Below are 14789 nucleotides of genomic sequence, written 5' to 3'. Positions count from 1 at the left end.
CAAGCAGACCCAGGCATAGTGATACTTACCTCAAAAGAAGCAATGAAGTTACAATCTGCAGGTATGGCAGTAGTAGAGATACCAAAGTTGTAAAGTTCCTTTCATTGTTGCAATGGGTCTACCTGTATCCCTATTTAAACATTTTCCCCTTCCCCTCCACAAATTATGCCAACATCAAAAATGTGTGCTTATGTAAGAAATGCATGATTCTAAAATTTCATGACAATTCTTTTGAACTTACTTTTTTGTGGAATTGACTAAGAAAATAAATTACACCTTCTATATAAAAAATGTTCTGTGCTTAATCCGGCAGCCTATACACTAACATCAGAATGATACAGAGAAGATTAGCATGGCCCCTGCTCAAGGATGACTTGAAAATTAGTGAAGCAATCCATGTTTTTACAACAACAAATGCTGGAGGGGATGGGGCCACCAGGGAACCCTACTGCATTCTTGGTGGGAGTGTAAAAGTCTTCAACCACTTTGGAAAGCAGTATGGAGTTTCCTCAAACGACTCCACATAAAGCTCCCCTATGACCCAGCAATCCCACTTTTGTTCATTTACCCAAAGGATCACAAACAAGACCATACTAAAACTACCAGCACAACTATGTTTATTGCAGCATTATTTACCATAGCTAAGATATGGAACCAACCCAGATGCCCCTCAGTAGATGAATGGATCAAGAAAACCTGGTAAATATATACAATTGCATGCTCTGCCTCCATTAGAAAGAATGACATTGCCCAATTTGTTAGGAAATGGAAAGATTTGGAAAAAAATTTTTAAGTGAAGTAAGCCAACTCCAAAGAAATATAGGTCCCATGGTTTCTCTTATTTTCAATAGCTAATATATGTCCGGGATTATCAGAAAATGTCTTAAGCTATGTGCATTTGACCAGATAAGATGATGTTAAGCTAAACGAACACCAAGATAGGTACACAAGTGATTCTATCTTGCTATTATTTCTAACATACTTATACTGTATGATGTGATATTTTTTGTTCCTTTATATGTTCCTCAACCACGCTATAACCCCTTTTTTCACTGGATTTGAAGTTGGTGCGCCTACATCTTGTATATACGTTTCTCTAATTTGGGGAGAAGAAGAAAACAACAAAATGCTTAAATAGGGATATGGGTTGACCCATTGTAACAATGAGATGCACAAGACGTATGATGAAAAATGAATTTTACAATTTAGGTAGGGGAAGGAGAGAGGAGGAGTGGAGTGTACTTGTGGAGGTGGGAGAGAAGGGATGGTGGGGAAAAATAAAGGAGGAGGTAACAATGCTTGTTAGGAAATGTACTCATTACCTTGCTCATGTGCAGTATTTTTAAAATAAAAAATGTATAAAAATGTTCTGAGATTGAAGAGTTTATTTCCCTTATTTTATCCATATAATCTTGTTAACAAATAAATTAATGCAAAACACTGACACGAGGGTATTTTGAATAAGTGTGTGTGTGTGTGCACACGGGTACACAAGTGTGTTGGAGTGCTCAGAATTTGAACTCAGGGCTTTAAGGTCTTGCTAGGCCTTTCCTCTCTAGATTGGTGAGCGACATCTGCACTCCTGGCTCTTTGCTAGTTCATTAAATTTTTTTGAAAAATAATCTCAAAAATAATTTTGCCCTGATTGGCTTCCAACTGTTATCCACAGATCTCAGCCTCCTGAGTAGATATCTCAAGTAAACAAGATTACGGGTGTGACCAACCAGCACAAGGTTTTCAGAATAATTTTAAAAGTAGAAGAAAATTTACTTCATGGGGGCCTGTTTTTATCATCTCCTACTTTTAAAGCACTTTGCTTTAAAAGTAAAGGTGAATTTATTAAATTAAATGTGAATTTATTTCTCTTTTGGATTCTTAAAAGACAGAAAGTGATGATATTTAAAAGTTTTGGTACTTTTTAAAAAGAAAAATGGAACTGTAGTACAGAAGAAATTTGGCTGTCTTTGAAACTCAATGTATAAGCTCAATTCTGTGCATGATAACGCAATGTTACCAACACAGTCTGTGTTGAAGACAAATTGTGACAGAAAACAATCATCATCGGCAATAATTGCTATGCTATTACTTCTTGAGCAATATTAATATTGAATTTAGAGTGTAAGAGAATGGTGAGATTTTACCTACCTTTTCTGAATTGCTGAAAGACTTTTGGAAACTTTGACTCATTTTTTTCCTCACTGTGTGTATTTGGGCCATGCATTTAGTGCCTTTAATTACAATTTTTCCCAACACTTAAATGGTAATAATATTAGTATTATAGCAAATGTTATCTTAAGAATTAAGAGAATTAAAACTTGTGAAAAACTTAACATAAACTTCTATGAATGAGCTTTTGAGTTTAGCCAACAGTTTTTTAAATACTAAATAAAATGTATTACAGAAACCATTACATGAAGTGAGCAACCAGAAGTAATGTTATCTATTGACCATGCTCTGCTTCCAAGGAAGCCAGGAGGATAACTCTCATGCTGTAAATCAAACTGGTTATCTTATGTCTTGATAGTGTAAAAATATCAGGGACATTTATAAAGAAGGAATGTTGTAGACAGATGTGAAGTCCATATGAAAATGTACAAAACTGATAAAACGTAAGAGTATCTGAGCAGTGTATTTTGTTTTATATAATTTAAGGTACATCACAAAGATAGGGAAAACCTAGAAGAATGAATTCTCTTTTTGAAATTCTATCATAGATCCTTAGCAGGATGAACTCTTTCCTCATTCTTGTAGAGGCATCATCAGATGAGAGGAACTCTTTTTTTTTTGTTTGTTTCCTTCCATTTATTCTTCGGTTTGAAATCTGAACTACATGAGACTGAAAGAAACCAAAATTAGACATGCAGGATTTGGAAAGAGCAATCAACATAAAATAAATAAAGTATATAAAGCTTTGTAAAAGGTCTAACCAAATTAAGTAGTATAGTCTCAAGCATAAACAGAAATTGATTTAAGCAATATCATTTTATTGAAAAGTGAAAAATGTTAGGAGTTGCTTAATTTTTCCTTTCTACTATATTGAATTAAGTATTCATTTTGTATAGAGATATTAAAGATGAGATTAACAAGAAACTTGATTTAATATGGATGAAAGTTCTGAATAGACCTGCTTTCCAAAAAGCCCTGAAAATCACCAGTGGGTTTACAAATTTGTGTTTAATACCACTTCTATGCTGGCTTAATGCTTTCTGAACAGAAGTCATTAGAGAAATGCAACTCAAAATTACTATGATACTACTTCATAACTATTATAACTCTTATCAACGAAATCAAAGGAGTCAGGTGTGGTGGTAAAGGCTTGTAATTCCAAGCATTTAGGGGGTTGGAGTAAGAGGATTTGATTCTAAGGCCAGTCTGGGGTACTGCACATAGGAAAAACCTGCCCTTGGAAATACTCAGAAGGTAATAATGTTGTGAGAGTGTGGAGGAAAGGAAATTTTGTACTCTCTTGGTCAAAATACAGGTTAATATTCTCATTGTAGAAAGTAGTATGCAGTTTTCTTTCTTTCTTTCTTTCTTTCTTTCTTTCTTTCTTTCTTTCTTTTTGGGGGGTGGTCCGGTTGTGGAGCCTGAACTCTGGGCCTGGGCGCTGTCCCTCAGTTCTTCAGCTCAAGGCTAGCACACTACCACTTGAGCCACAGCACCACTTCTGGCTTTTTTCTTTTTGCTTATGTGGTGCTGAGGAATCAAACCCAGAGCCTCATGCATGCAAGGCAAGCGCTCTACCACTGAGCCACCTTCCCAGCCCCAAGTATGCAGTTTTCTAAAGAAATGCAAAGATGAAATATCATTTGAACCACTAATCATGTGATTATTTCTCTCTGGGTAGCTTGAGTTTTGTGTTTTACAGATACACTTCAGGATTTCTTTTTCATGAATCAAACATGGGAAAGAACTAAATGCAACCTCCCTTAATTCAAAAAAGAATAGAAGCTATATTTATTTGTATTACTGTGCATGAAGAAATCCTGGAGATTTCTGGTTAATTCAGAGGGCCCCATGCAAAAATATAGGACAAGAGGAAAGTAAAACTGTTTTGAAAGTATAATAGGTTATCATTGATGAAAAGGTGTAGTGGTCATTTTTCCTTTTTTTTTTTTTGTGCCAGTTGATCAGTGCAGGAGCAAGGCTGTACCCTGGAGACCTTTCAATATCACCACGTGAACTTCCATTTATGTAGTCCTTGTGGGTGTGGGGCCTCTTCAGGTCACCCGTTGAGAAGTGGGGCCCCTCCCTTGTGGTGGATGTGCAGTGAAGGGATGTGTGTGTGCATGGTCCCTACCATTGCCAGATGAGCATTGCCCACCCTGCCCACCTCCCTTCCCATTCTCACTTGTTCCATTTCACCCAGGATCTGGCAGCCATGGGGCTGGAGTTGAGTCCACTGCTGCCCTCTCCTCTGCCAGGTGTGCTGGTACTGGTCTTCGGTGGTCCTGGGTGCAAGTGCCATCCCAGTGAGACTCTGTTGTGGGGTCACTGCCTGCCCCCATGGGTGTGGGGTGGAGAACACCATGCTTGTACACTGCACAGTCCACAAGAGAAGGAAGGCTTGGTGGACAATTCACCCCCTTGGGGCCAGGCAGCCCAACCTTGGTTCAGACTTTAGGGCAGAATGGGGATTAGAGTCGTGTGCTGGCCCTTCTGCCAGTGGGCTTGTGACAGCTGTGGCAGCTGAGCACCCTGGAGCCCCTTCAGCATCCCCACGGACCTCCATTTTCTGGTCCCTGTGATCTCGGGTAAGGTGCCATCCCTGCATATGCCCATCAGTGCCAGAGGAGCATGGACTTGCAGTGCACCAGCTGCAGCACTGGGGGATCAAAGCCCCTTTGGCTTTGCTGTATAGCCTCCTCCATTGTCCTTCTGGTCCACATGGGCCCAGCTCTGGGTGCCATTCCGGGGATGCTCCCTTTGGCAGCAATGGGCTCATCCTCTACCCTCATTGGTATCCAAAGCAGGAATGGGTCTGGCCTTGGCAATGCAGGCCACACACATGGAAGGCAGGACTTGGGGTCTGCCCTGCCTTACCTCCTGGCTTTGGCACCTGAGGCTGGGTTGCTTGGTCTGGTCACTGATGGAGCTTTGTTGGATGCAGCCCACCACAACAAATACTGCACCTGCTGCAACAGCAGTGCGGTTTTCCAGACCCCCTCAGGGTCACCACAGGGACCTCTGATGGGTCTACATGAGCTGGGTGTGGGTGTCATTCCAGGACTCCCATTAGGAAGTGCCACTCTCCTTTGTAGTACTGGAAGTAAGAGATGCCACATATAATTTCTGCTTTCTAACATTTTCCTTCACTAAGATAAACAGAACAGGAAGATATAAATAAGTTTTATAAAAAGGAAACATATAACCTATATCACTTCTACCTGTTAAACATTGTAATATTTTTTATCCAGTAGGAATTCTTTCTGTACTTACTTATTTTACTTTTGAATGTAACGAATGTAATATTTTTGTGTGTATTTTACTATCCTAGTATAATTTCATTTGCACTTACATACAATTTTTTTCAAATTCTGTGATTTTAGAATGTGTTTTTTGGAGAAGAGTTTTGTTGTACTTTCATTTCAGTTTGCCATTATGGGCTTATAAACACATAAAATAAAATACATTCTTGCTAGTATCAAGTTCAATGATTTTGTAGACTAGAGACTCAAGGATATAGCATTATATATCATACAGTAATAAGTATCAATTTGTTTATAACTGCTCCATAAAATAATTAGTAATTCAGTCAGCAGCCACTTCATCTGGCCCCTCTGATGAAGTAGGAGCCTAGTGGCAGCCTACCCAACACGGGTGCTTCTGGGCACCTCACCTGAGACTGTGGGAGAATATCAGGGTGTACCTGCTGTTGGACTAGGGAAGCTGCTGTGTGAATGACACAGTGCCACTGACCCACATATAATACCCACAAGCCCCATGGGCCTGGGCCCTAAGGATCAGCCCCTGAGAGCACACACACACGGTGGGAGGGGGAACCCACCTAGGAAGGACTGCAGACAAAACAGAAGCCGCTCTGGGGATCAGCTTGTACAGTATCCTCCATGGAGTAGGGGACGATTGTTCTCAGCTGTGGGGAGAAGACAAGAAATACAGGCCCAGGTGGGGTGATGCCAACTTTTGTACTCAGGCTGGCAGGGAAACTTTCCTCCCGACACTCTCCTGCAGGCTCAGGATGCCCCTCCATGCTCCTTGTCCATGGAGTATCAGCCAGAGACACTCATGTCTGGTACTCTTGGCTGCTCTTTTGGGGTTTGTTAATTTACACAGAGAGCCCCGGCCTCAGACAGCAGAGTTATATTCTGGGTTTTGTAAAACTTTCTGCATCTGAGCATTTCCCAGTGTTTTGGTTTTTGTATTGTTTCTTATAAATGCTTTGTGAAATTTGTGTTTTAGGTGTTGAGGTACAGGAGGAAGAGCCAGATTATAAACATAGTTTCCTACAAGCCTTTCATCTAAAAAAGAAAATAGATTCTTTCTAAAAATGCCTATCAGGAAATGAATTTGAGAGAGGGAAAAAGGCAGTTTTCTCATGAGATCAAAATGTGCTAGTTTTATATGCATGTTTTATGCGTTCAAAATACAACTAAGTAATTCACTATCTAGGAACAATTGTCCAGACCTAAGAGTTAGGTGTCTTGGGAGCTAGAGGCAGGGTTTTTGTGAGGTTTATCCAAAGGGAGGGAAGAAAGTTAAAATCCATAGATTACTTTGTAGAATGAAAGTGGTAATACAAAATGAGAATCACAAAAATCCTCTCTGCTATTCGGGGTCTTTTATTCTTCCATATGAATTTTTGGATTGCTTCTTCTATTTCATTGAAAGTGAGATTGGGATATTGATATGTATCACATTGAATTTGGAAATAGCCTTTTTCAGTATTGCCATTTTCATGATGTTAATCTTCCCAATCTAGGAGCGTGGGAGGTTTCCGACTTCCTTAGTTCTGCTTTCATTTTCTTTTTCAGGTTTTTAAAGTTTCCATCATAGAGGTCCTTCACCTCTTAAGTTAACTCCTTGCTATTGTATTTTTTTGCGAATATTAAAAAGGTATTGCTTTCCTATTTTCAGCCTCACTCTTATCGTTATTGGAATACAGGAAAGCCATTGATTTCCGAGGGTTAATTTTATATTCTGCTAGTTTGCCAAAGTTTCTGATCAGCTCAAGTAACTTGGGAGTGGAGTCCATGAGGTTCTTTAAATACAAGATCATGTCATCTGCAAAGAGGAATAGTTTTACTTCATCTTTCCCTATTTGGATCCCCTTTAAGTTTGTATCTTGTCTTATTGCCCCAGCTAGCATTCTAATACTAATTTGAAGAGGAGTGGACAGCGCAGACATCCTTATCTCATTCCTGAATTTATTTTAATTATTTATTTCATGCCCCAGTCGTGGGGCATGAACTCTGGGCCTGGACACTGTCCCGCCGCTCTTCAGCTCAAGGCTAGCGCTCTAGCCACAGCACCACTTCCGGCTTTTATTCTTATTGCTTATGTGGTGCTGAGACATGGAACCCAGAGCCTCATGCATGCAAGGCAAGCATTCTACCACTGAGCCACATTCCCAGCCCCTCATTCCTGAATTTATAAGAAATGATTTTAACTTTTTGCCATTAACTATAATGCTGGCTGTAGGTTTGTCAATCCTTAGCAGAAAGAACAGTGCTGAAGCAATATCAGTTCCAGATGTCAAACTCGACTAAAAAGCCACAGTCATAAGAACAGCTTGATAATGGCACAACAACAAACCTGAGGACCAATGGAAAAGGACTGAAGACTCAGAAATGAATCCACTGACCAATAGCCACCTAATCTTTGAAAAGGGAGCTAAAAAAATAGAGTGGAAAAAAGATAGCCTTTTCTGTAAATGGTGTTGGCAAAATTGGTTAAACAACTGTTAAACTAACACATTTTCAATGTTAAAGGCTGGAACAAAATCTACCAAGCTAACGGCCCTCATAAACAGGCGGGAGTTGCAATCCTAATATCAGATAAAATAGACTTCAAATTAAAAATCGTGAGAAGAGATAAAGAAGGTCACTACATACTAATTAAAGGATCTCTCCTTCAGGAGGATATTACAATTCTAAACATCTATTCGCCAAACAATGGAGCACCCAAATTTATCAAAGAAACACTACTTTCCCTCAAATCCCATATAGATCCAAAGACATTAATTGTTGGGGATTTTAACACACCACTCTCCCCACTAGACAGATCAACTCGGCAAAAACTCAACAGAGAAACCGCAGATCTAAACAGCTGCATAGATCAACTAGACTTAACAGACATTTACCGAACATTTCACCCAGCAGCATCAGAATACACGTTCTTCTCAGCAGCACATGGAACGTTTTCTAAAATAGACCACATTCTAGGCCACAAAGCAAACTTGTCTAAATTCAGAAACATTGAAGTTATACCCTGCATTCTCTCTGACCACAAGGGAATAAAATTAGAACTCAACACCAAAAGCCACCAAAGAAAGTCCGGTATCACATGGAGGCTGAACAACACACTGCTGAATCAAGAGTGGGTCATGGAAGAGATTAGAAAGGAAATTCAAATGTTCATGCTATTCAACAAAAATGAACACACAAATTACCAGCTCCTCTGGGACACAGCAAAGGCAGTACTCAGAGGCAAGTTTATAGCTCTGAGCTCCTACATCAACAAATTGGAGAGATCGGAAACTAGCAATTTAATGACACATCTAAACCTCCTTGAAAAAGAGCAGCAAGATAAACCCCAATCCAGTAGACAGAAAGAAATAATCAAAATTAAATCAGAATTAAATGAATTAGAATCCAAAAAAACTATAGAAAGAATCAACAAAACAAAGAGTTGGTTCTTCGAAAAACTTAACAAAATTGACAGACCCTTAGCAAATCTTATCAAAAAAAGAAGAGAACACACCCAAATTAATAAACTCAGAGATGAGAATGGAAACATCACCACGGAAACAACCAAGATTCAGAACATTATAAGGGAATACTTCTCAAAACTTTATGCTAATAAGTTCGACAACTTGACAGAAATGGACCTCTTCCTAGCAAATATTGACATGCCAAAACTAAACCAAGATGAGTTAAACTATCTTAACAGGCCCATATCAAGCATTGAAATAGAAACAGCAATAAGAGACCTCCCAGCTAAGAAAAGTCCAGGACCAGATGGTTTTACAGCGGAATTTTACAAGGCCTTCAAAGCAGAGCTCACACCAATTCTCCTCCAACTCTTCAATGAAATTGAAAGAGAAAGCTCACTACCGAACACATTCTATGAAGCCATCATAACCCTCATCCCAAAACCAGGCAGGGACTCATCAAAGAAAGAGAACTATAGACCCATTTCTTTGATGAACATTGATGCAAAACTTCTCAACAAAATTTTGGCCAATCGACTTCAACAATTCATCCAAAAAATCATACACCACGATCAAACAGGATTCATTTCAGGGATGCAAAGCTGGTTCAATATATGCAAATCAATTAATATTATTCATCACATCAACAGGAGCAAGAACAAGAACCACATGGTTATCTCAATAGACGCAGAAAAAGCATTCGACAAGATCCAACACCCCTTTATGATCAAGGTTTTGGAAAAATTAGGAATCCATGGAACATTCCTCAATACAATAAAGGCTGTATATGACAAACCTACAGCCAGCATTATACTCAATGGTGAAAAACTAAAGCCATTTCCTCTTAACTCAGGAACAAGACAAGGATGCCCACTCTCTCCACTTCTCTTCAATCTAGTATTAGAATGCCTTGCTACAGCAATAAGACAAGATGCAGACATAAAGGGGATCCAAATAGGGAAAGAAGAAATAAAACTCTCCCTCTTTGCAGATGACATGATCTTGTATTTAAAGAATCCCATAGACTCCACTCCCAAATTACTCAAGCTGATTCAAAACTTTGGCAAAGTAGCAGGTTATAAAATTAACCCCCCAAAATCAATGGCTTTTCTGTATGCCAACAATGAGAAAAGTGTGGCTGAAATTAGGAAAGCAACTCCATTTGTAATAGCCCCACAAAAAATAAAATACCTAGGAATTAACTTAACTAAAGAAGTGAAGGACCTCTATGATGAAAACTTTAAAATCTTGAAAAAGGAAATCAACACAGAACTTAAAAAATAGCAAAACCTCCCATGCTCCTGGATTGGCAAGATTAACATCGTGAAAATGGCAATACTTCCCAAGGCTATCTACAAATTCAATGCAATACCTATCAAAATTCCACCCTCATTCTTCAAGGAAATAGAAGAGGCAATCCCAAAATTCATATGGAACAATAAAAGACCCCGAATAGCAAAAACACTTCTCAACGGAAAGAACACTGCTGGAGGAATATCAATACCAAATTTCAAACTCTACTATAAAGCCATAGTAATCAAAACAGCTTGGTATTGGCATAAGAACAGACCTCAGGACCAATGGAATAGAATTGAAAACCCAGAAATGAACCTACAGACCTATAGCCATCTAATCTTCGATAAGGAAGCTAAAAAAAATAGAATGGAAGAAAGACAGCCTCTTCAGTAAATGGTGCTGGCAAAATTGGTTAACTACTTGTAGAAAACTAAAGCTAGATCCTTATATATCACCCTGCACCAGAATCAACTCCAAATGGATCAAAGACCTTGAACTCAAAGCAGACACTCTGAAAACATTACAGGATGGAATAGGAGAAACCCTAGGTCTCCTTGGCTCAGGCCGAAATTTTCTGAATAGAGACCCGGAAGCACAACAAATCAAAGAAAGGTTGGACAAATGGGATTGCATAAGGTTGCAGAGCTTCTGCAGGGCAAATGACATAACTAGTAAGATCAATAGAAAGCCCACCGATTGGGAGAAGATCTTTACTAGCCATACAACGGACAAGGGTCTCATATCTAAAATATACTTGGAACTCAAAAAATTAAACCACCCAACAACAAATCCTCAAAGAAACAACTGCCCAATAAATAAGTGGGCAAAAGACTTAAAGAGAAGCTTCTCTGAAGAAGAAAGAAGGATGGCCAATAGACACATGAAGAAATGTTCAACATCCCTAGCCATAAAAGAAATGCAAATCAAAACAACATTGAGATATCACCTCACTCCAGTTAGAACAGCAAAAATCAAGAACTCTAACAACAGATGCTGGAGGGGATGTGGACAGAAAGGAACCTTACTTCATTGTTGGTGGGAATGTAAACTTGTTCAACCACTTTGGAAAGCAGTATGGAGGTTCCTCAGAAGACTTCACATAGATCTCCCCTATGATCCAACAATCCCACTTTTGGGCATTTACCCAAATGTATAAAAACAAGACCACACTAAAACTACCAGCACAACTATGTTTATTGCAGCATTATTTATCATAGCTAAGATATGGAACCAACCCAGAAGCCCCTCAGTAGATGAATGGATCAAGAAAATGTGTTATATATACAAAATGGAATTCTATGCCTCCATCAGAAAGAATGACATTTCCCCATTTGTTAGGAAATGGAAAGGCTTGGAAAAAATTATATTAAGTGAAGTAAGCCAGGCCCAAAGAAACATCGGTCCCATGGTTTCCATTATTTGCAATATCTAGTATAGGTATGAGTCAAGCGGAAAAGGTCAGATAATGTGATGTTAGGAAAACGAACCCTTAAATATGTATTTTAATGTTTTCGTTTCTTTCATGTATGTGTTTCTAACGCATTTATAAGATTATTTCTTTGTTGCTTTGTATGTCCCTCCCCCACAGTGTAACCCCCGCTTTCACTTTATTTGATGTCAGTATAACATGTGGAGGAGATGGGGACAAACAAGTCGTTTAAGGATTCAGGTGGACCTGTTGCAACAATGAGAAGTACAAAATGTCATGTCAAAGCAAGCTTTACAATGTCGGTGTGGGGGGGGAGGGGGGTATGATTGGGTGGGGGGGAGGGGGGAGGCTGGGAAGGGAGGTGAAGGGTGAACAAAGGAGGAGGCTGCAATGCTTGGTAAGAAATGTATGCATTATCCTGCCAATGTAATTGTAACCCCTCTGTACAGTATGTTCTCAAATAAAATAAAATTAAATTAAAAAAAAAAAAACTAAACTAGATCCGTATATATTGCCCTGCACCAGAATCAACTCCAAATGGACAGACCTCAAAATAAAAGCAGACACCGTGAAAACATTACATGAAGGAATAGGAGAAACTCTAGGGCTCTTTAGCACACACCGAAATTTTCTTAATAGAGAACAAGAAATAAAACAAATCAAAGAAAGGTTGGGCAAATGGGATTGCTTGAAACCCCAGAGCTTCTGCAAGGCAAAGGTCAAAGCTAACAAGAACTGTAGACAGCCCACCTACTAGGAGAAGATCTTCATGAGTCATAAAATGGACAAGGTCTTATATCTAAAATATACTTAGGACTCAAAAAATTAAATTCCCCAACAACAAATCATCAAAGAAACAACTGCCGGATAACTCAATGGGCTAAAGACTTAAAGAGAGATTTCTCTGAAGAGGAAATGAAAATGCCCATTAGACACATGAAGAAATGCTCAACTTTTCTAGCCATAAAAGAAATGCAAATCAGACAGCATTGAGATCGCACATCATTCCAGTTAGAATAATAATCAAGAAATAATAATAATAATAATAATAATAATCAAGAAATATAATTACCAGTTGTTTAAAGATACAGGTGGACCTGTTGCAACAATGAGAAGTACAAGTTGTCATGTCCAAAACGAGCTTTACAACGCGGGGGGGGGGGGGGGGGGAGGAGAAGGATTGGTATTGGGGGGGAGGGGGGAGCTGGGAAGGGATGTGAAGGGTAAACAAAGGAGGAGGCTGAAATGCTTGGTAAGAAATGTACGCATTATCCTGCCCATGTAATTGTAACCCCTCTGTACAGTATGTTCACAAATAAAATTAAATTAAATTTAAAAAAAAGAAATGTAATTATTACAGATGCTGGCGGGAACCCTACTGCATTGTTAGTGGGAGTGTAAACTTGTTCAACGACTTTGAAAAGCAGTATGGAAATTCTTCAAAAGACTCCACTTAGAGCTCCCTATGACCCAGCAATCCCACCTTTGGGCATTTACCCAAATGATTACAAACAAGGTCATTTTACCAGCACAACCATGTTTGTTGCAGCATTACTCACTATAGTTATGATATGGAACCAAACCCGATTCCCCTCAGCAGATGAATGGATCTAGAAAATGTGACACACACGCACACACACACACACACACACACACACACACACACACACACACACAAAATGGAATTCTATGCCTCCATTAGAAGGAATGACAATGCCCCATTTGTTAGGAAATGGAAAGGCTTGTTAAAAATTATATTAAGTGAAGTAAGCCAGGCCCAGAGAAACATAGGTCCCATGCTTTCCCTTATTTGCAAGGACTAGTACATGTCTAGGACAAGCAGAAAAGATAAAAAGTTATGTTATTATGACCACATAAGATGATGTTAAGTGAAATATACCCCAAATCAGTCTTGATTTTGTTTTTAATATACTTATAATGCAGTATGTGATTCTTTTGTAGGTTCATCTCCCCACAGTATAATCCCTGTTTTCACTGTATTTGATTCCAATGTTCTGCATCTTCTATATTTATTTTTGTGATTTGGGGAGTGAAAGGATATAACAAAATGCTTAAATGGGGCTGCAGGTTGACCCATTGTGATGAAGAGATGTACAGGACACTATGTAGAAAATGAATTTACAATGTCAGGCAGGGATTGAGGAGGGAGGAGTTGGAGAGGTGGGGAGGGAAGGGATGGTAGGGGAAAAACCAAGGAGGAGGTAACAATGCTCGATAGGAAATGTACTCATTACCCTACTCATGTAACTGAACCCCCTCTGTACAGTATTTTTACAATAAAATATATTTAAAAATCTCTGCCTGTTGTAGATTTCCAGTGATGCCCTCGGCATTGAATATTTTGCCTTTCCTGGCTGTGGTTAGGTCCACCTGCCCAGTGGATCAGTAGTCTTCAAGGCATCTTGTTCCTGAAATGGAACTTGGATTATCCAGTGGTGGTTGGAACCGGGCCAAGGACAGTGCAAAGTCCAATTCCAGGGCTTGGCTTCTTCATTCCCCATGCAACTAGGATTGCAAGCAGGATTTCTCTGAATTTGACTCCAGAAAACAATCACTGAACCAAAAGGCAAGGCCCCCAAACACCTATCCTCCTTCCCCCATTCCCTGTTTTGTCCCTCCTTGGGAAAGTACAAAATAATTTCGCAGGTTTTGGCAAAGACACAAATTGCCCACCACCTCCCCTGGTAAACTAGGTTTCAAGTCACTAAGTCATGTAAACGGATAATGCGGCACTCATTATTCTGGACAACCTCTTCGGATTGTTTGATGCTTTAATTTTTTTTGTTGTTGTTGTTGGTAGGGGGCCTGAACTTTGGGTCTGGGCACTGTCCCTGAGCTCTTCAGCTCAAGGCTATATCACTTGAGCCACAGCACCACTTCCAGTTTTTTCTGCTTATGTGGTGCAGAGGAATTGAAACCAGGACCTCATTCATGCAAGACAAGCACTCTACTACTGAGTCTCCTTCCCATCCCTAATGCTTTAATTTTTTTTAAATTTCTTTTTGTCAGTCTTGGGGCTTGAACTCAGGGACTGGGTTTTAACATATCCCTGAATTCTTCAGCTCAAGAGAAGCCCTCTTCCACTTGAGACACAGTGCCACTTCCTGTTTGGAGATAAGTGTCTCACAGACTTTCCTGCCAGGGTTTGCTTTG

At 39.4% G+C, this 14789-nt stretch overlaps 1 non-coding gene across 1 annotated transcript; it reads left to right on the top strand.

Annotated features, from left to right (window-relative positions):
- The first annotated feature begins 297 nt into the window (after positions 1-297).
- On the top strand, positions 298-404 carry LOC138835168 (U6 spliceosomal RNA). The gene has a single exon (XR_011374486.1). It is a non-coding gene; the product is annotated as a U6 spliceosomal RNA (small nuclear RNA).
- Positions 405-14789: the final 14385 nt, after the last annotated feature.

This window comes from Dipodomys merriami, unplaced genomic scaffold, assembly GCF_024711535.1.
Source record: "Dipodomys merriami isolate MVZ:Mamm:240054 unplaced genomic scaffold, mDipMer1.0.p SCAF_23, whole genome shotgun sequence".
Lineage (NCBI taxonomy): Eukaryota > Metazoa > Chordata > Mammalia > Rodentia > Heteromyidae > Dipodomys > Dipodomys merriami.
This window is presented reverse-complemented; position numbering and strand designations above follow the sequence as displayed.